Source organism: Quercus suber, unplaced genomic scaffold (assembly GCF_002906115.3).
Source record: "Quercus suber isolate HL8 unplaced genomic scaffold, Cork oak 2.0 scaffold_1101, whole genome shotgun sequence".
Classification (NCBI taxonomy): Eukaryota; Viridiplantae; Streptophyta; class Magnoliopsida; order Fagales; family Fagaceae; genus Quercus; species Quercus suber.
The window spans coordinates 32,813-38,812 of record NW_027070506.1 but is presented as its reverse complement, the minus strand read 5'-3'; positions in this window follow the sequence as shown (position 1 = coordinate 38,812).

Genomic DNA, 6,000 nt, shown 5'->3' with positions numbered 1-6,000 from the left:
AAATTTGGAAATGATTCTTGACGACTAATAAATAAATGGTCCACATGGACGATTACATTCAAGCTAGCAATAAGTAATGGTTATAAAACCATTACAGGTGCCTTCATGAACCACTTCATGTCCGTTACACACCTTTATGAGCTATTCCATTACTTATAATCACCCAGCTCAGGCACAACGTCCAGGGAGATCAATAAACCTTGCAATAACTCATAAGTTGTCTATATAAAGCCATAAAAAGCAAGTAAATACACACAAACTAAGCTACAATACATATTAGAGATTTCCTAAAAATTAAAAGATTAACTAATTTAAGCATTGGAGGTCTTTGGCTAACACAATCATTTTTTTTTTTTTTTTTTTTTTTTTGAGAGGTTTCTAACCTATGGCGTCCACTTCTAATAATAACTCTTTATCATTAGACCAAGACTCTGGCTTTCTTTGAATCAACTATTAAGTCAAAAATAATAAATCAGAATAAATATAATTGGAGAATATTGATGAAGCCGAAAATTGACCTCGTTAGTATGTTCCTCGCCAAAGTCAATAGACGAGCTCCGGTACCTGTTGTCAAGAAAAGAAAGGCAAAGGAAGTTTCACCAGCGTGGCGCCAGTTGAAAATACTCCAATGCTAAAGTCAGTTAAATAGCTCTCAAAGAATTCTGTCATAGGTGTATATTTAGTTTTTCATATCTCCTTTACCAAAGTTCCATTTCCTTTTTATAGTTTGCTTCGGGTTGGTGTAGTTATGTTTGTTAATGCTCCTCAAGGCGTTTTTCTCCTGAAAGAAATGCAGCATTAATTGACAATAAAGATTCTATTTAGAGTGTACCGGATGACCGTTGAGCCATCATTGCCCTTGTAACTGCTCCGGTGCACTTATTCGTTGTCAGCTGTCCTGATGATATTTTATTTACGCCTTCAATAAATGTGGTCTTGTCTCATCTATACGGACAGGGTCTCGCCCCTACGCTCATTCCCAATTTAGATGCAGCTGTGGTCATCTTTAAGCTAGACAACCTCCACTTGATACTTGTCAAATATGATTTTGAAAGATCATTAAATATGATTTGAATATTTGACTAGTCTTCTAATTTACTTACATTCTTAAATTGTTTGAAAGGAAATTAAATGAGGATGGGGGAAAAGGAAATAGCATTTGATGTATAATCATATTTAATATTTTTTTAGCACCTCGTCAGCACTTATATAATCGGAGGAAATAGTAAATATTTCTGAGATATTTTTTCATGCGCGGGTTGACCATATTCACTTGTCCAGTCTTTGCCCTTCAGGTTGAAGAGGAAGCCATTTCTCTCCCCACACACACACACACACACACAATTGAAAAGGAAGCCAATAGAAACAAATTTAAGTTGCGATTTACATGTGGACGTACGTAAGCAAAAAAATCAAGGAAAGCCTAGCAAAGAGGAAAAGACTAAAATAGAGAATAAGGCATGACGCAACACAATTACATTGGACCCCGCTCTTTTTTTTGAAGTAATTTTCGAGACAAATCATAATCAAGGTGTTGTAAACAAAATAAAGTACAATACTTGTTTCGCACGCGGTTTACTGTGGTTCAACTAAAAGTCTAATTTTGTTTCTGTCTTTGCTTGTAGACTAATAATTCTTCTTCTTATTTAAAATTGCAACATTTTTCATGATTATTTCCTTGTAATATTTATGATAAAAACACAAAAAAATTCTAATTAAGGGAAAATTTACCGAATGCCTTAAGGGCATTGTCATTGGAAATATTTTTAGAAAATTTTTATGAGAAAAGTTTTTTTTTTTTAATTTAATTTTTTTGATGCATTTTTTGTATTTCTTGTTCTGAGCGAGTTGTTCTTATAAATAGAAGATGCATTCTTCCAGGAATATGTCAAAATGGTCCTTGATCACACAACATCCAAGAGAAAATATGACCACAAATTTCATTTCTCTGTCAAGAGATTTCTATCTAGGCATGTAGGTAAACCAAGTAATCCTTAGGCTCTTAGGCTTGTGGAAGATTTTAGGCTTGTAAGTTAATTTCCCTTGTACTTGCGGTCTTCTTAAGTCCTATTAATTTAGGCATTACTGAACCCATATCCTCTCTCAGGGTGACTATGCATGTATCACCTAGAGTTGCAAAAAACTGGTTTACACTCAAACAGTTTTGCAAGTTAGTCACTTCCTAAACATTATGACTTAATTTTGAATGCATATAAGTTAGTAGGGGTTTAACGTAGCTTTAAAATGATAAGTGCAAAAGGGAGAAAAAAAATGTTAAATCTAATGTAACCAAAGGAGCAGAGGCATATTAAGACACTTATGAGGATGTTGTTATACTAGAATGGATGATGCTATAAATTGAAACGAGAGATGCGTAGTTGTCCCATTCCCACTATGTACAAGTGGGAAATTATAGAAATATTGGGTTAGACCCAGGGACAGAACCATCCTTAGACTAGGGGGACAATGGCCCCCTAAATTTTTTTTTTTAATATTATTATTATTATTATTATATATATATATGTGTGTGTGTGTACTAATTTTAGCACTTTTGTTCTATAAAATTACATTTTCTTTCCCTTTAACAATATCATTGATTTTTTTAAGAGTAATGTTATGCTCAAACTTTTTTATAATATTTTTACAAACTGTTTTGTTAGCAAATTCTTATTAGTTCACATATGGGCACACCGCTCACATCATTTTTTTACTTACCAGTAACCACTTATTACATTAGTAACTTATAAAAAATAAATAAAATAAAAAAATTGTAGCTCTAGCATTTTCCTCATTTTAGTGACTATAAAAAAAATTTATAAATCTAAAATCTAAAACAAAATATACAAGCCAACAATTTTTTTTTTTGGTTGAAAACAGTGCGTGTTAGCGATTACAAGGAGGAAGACAAGGTAAACATTTGCGTAATATTTCTGTAAATTAAACATAGTGTTTAAACTTTTGCTGCTTCCTTTCTCGTATAGTTGGTGTGTTGGGATATCTGCATGTCAAATACATGTTCTGGGGGATGATGTCTGAGAATGAGTTATTTANAAGGTAAACATTTGCGTAATATTTCTGTAAATTAAACATAGTGTTTAAACTTTTGCTGCTTCCTTTCTCGTATAGTTGGTGTGTTGGGATATCTGCATGTCAAATACATGTTCTGGGGGATGATGTCTGAGAATGAGTTATTTTGATTTTCTAGTCGAGTATTTCTCAAAATGGTGCCTATAAAATAAGATGCTTATCGAACAGAGACTACTTAATTAAGAAAATTCTCATCTTTATTTTAAACGAGTGTAAACTACTTGACAGAGCAATAATCTGGCCTAAAATATAGTCAATCAATTAGTCCTACGAGTGTAAACTACTTGACAGAGCAATAATCTGGCCTAAAATATAGTCAATCAATTAGTCCTCCCTTCCTTCGTACAGTATGCATGGTTCTTGGATCGAAATGGAAACTTATATATATATATATATATAATATATATATATATATATATATATATATATAAGTTCAAATTACACTTAGTATCACTCTACAAAAGTTATACGTTTTTTAGACCGTAGGTTTAAAAAAAAAAAAAAGATTAGAAAATCACTCTAATTGATGTTATCTTTAAAATTAATTGCTATCCAAATTAGCTAATTAATTTTAGAGAGTATTATAATTATGGGAAATCCAAATTAGCTAACCTGGCTTATATTATTTTCTTTTCTACTTTCTTTCTCTCTCCTAATTAATTTACCCCTAACCTTGCACAAGTGCCTATTCTCAACGTTCTTGAGTTGCAAATTTTCTTTCTCATGGACATATTCTTATTTGGTATTTACGTATTGATTATTTGATATGTGAGGCCGTTTTGCAAATGATTATTTGGGTCGGCCAAAATAGCTAACTATTTTTTTTTCTCAAACTATCTAGTTAGTAGTTTCAGTTTTGAAACTATATTATTTAGTAGCACCTCGAGTCTCTTAGACTCGATTTCCTTATAACCAAATAAAAGAAGAACCAGAACAGAGAAGGGGGATAAGCCAGAGAAAAAAAAAAAACCAGAATGAGAAGAACGCAGAGAAAAAAAAAAAAATCGGAGAAGATCCAGATCGGATCACCTTGCGTGTCCCAGAGGCCCAGGCTGCACCCAACCCAGGCGCGGCGCGCGAGCCCAGGCCGCGCGAGGCCAGGCGGCGCGCGAGCCCAGGCCGCGCGAGGCCCAGGCGGCGCGCGAGCCCAGGCGCGGCGCGCGAGCCCAGGCCGCGCGCGAGGCCCAGCGGCGCGCGACCCAGGCCGCGCGACGCCCAGGCGCGGCGCACGAGCCCAGGCCGCGCGAGGCCCAGGCCGCGCGCGACCCAGGCCGCGCGCCGCCCAAACCGCGCGCCAGCCGCGGCCGCGCTTGGCTGGTGAGGTGAGCTCCTTCTCTCCCTCTGAGCTCTTTCCCTCCCTCTGATCTGAGTTTGGATTGAGATGTATGTATTTGAAATTTTTTGAAATTTGTTTTTGGTATTTTCGCTGGTATATGGACTTAGAATTTATAAATTTTTTTTTTTTGTTGGAGCTCGAGTGTTAGAAACTCGATTTTTATGTGCCAAAATCGTCTCTAGGAGACTCGAGGTGCTACTAAATAATATAGTTTCAAAACTGAAACTACTAACTAGATAGTTTGAGAAAAAAAATTAGTTAGCTATTTTGGCCATTTGGGTCTATGTTTAAATTTCTTTATCTTCGATTCACAAATCTTGGGGTAGAAGGTGAAAATCAATGGCAGGTGGATGCTCTTAATAAGGGAAATATGTATCTTAGTGAGGAAGACTTTCTGTTAAACGAGCTTAGGATCTTAGATATTGTAAGAGAGAGATTAATAACCAAGAAGTATGTATGAAGCCAAGAGATGGAACTCTTGGCAATAGGAGATGCAACATGTGAGAGAGATTGTTTTCCAAAATTATTTTTTGAAAAACAAACTATAAAAAATAAACTTTATTTTATTATGGCTTTTGTTGACTAAAAATTGTGGTTAACCATTTTTTTTTTTTTTTGTGTTACCAAACACTAAAAAAATATAAAAAACTATTTTTACAAAAGTTTTTCAACGAAACAAACATAGCGTTAGCTTAGGTTTGAACAAGCGAAGGAATCGCAGTGATTTGCAATCCCTTTTGACTGCATAGCTGAGATCCCGTGCATCTTTGGTTTTATTTAATTAAAAAAGAGGGGGGGGGGGGTATCCTTAATAACAGTAAAGAGGAACCCACCCCTTGATATTGATGAGAAGGGAAGAGATATTTTATTAGCTGTTATATATGCCATTGCCTCACAACATCATAGTAAAATCTCTTGCAAAAATTAGCTCTTATCCGCTTTATATTGATAACCAAGAAGTATGAAGCCAAGAGATGGAACTCTTGATTCAAAGAAAAAAAAAAAAAGAAAAAAAAGAGAGAGAGATGGAACTCTTGGCAATAGGCACAACTTTTGGCAATGTGTTGGTTGAACCCAATGAATATACTCATTATGGGTTTGGTCTAATTAGAGATGGAGCTAGAACTTTGAGTTAGGAGGGCAGTTTTACTGTTGGCTGTTTGTAGCAGTTTCAACCTCTGATTCTGTTACATAGCTGCTTAGGTGTTTTTTTTTTTTTTTTTTTTTTTTTTGTGGGTAAGAACAAATTATTTTTGTTTATAATTTTTTAAAAGGGCAGGGTTGGATAAAATTAGTTAATTGAGCTTAATTTTGTTTTTGTTTTTACTGGTAGTTTTTGTTGCTAAACTTTTTTTTTTTTTTATACGCTTAATTGAAACTCCGTACCTCTGTTCATTTTTTAATTTTGCTGACTCAATCCAGAACCAATAAAATATTCGATAGCGCTTCAACGGCTTCATAGTTGACTACGTTGCTCCAAAAGAAAACAAGGAAGAAGAAAAAATTGGCATGTGATGATGATGCATTGTTTGAGATATGCTTGATATATTTATGTTGAATAAAAAAATTGGCATGTG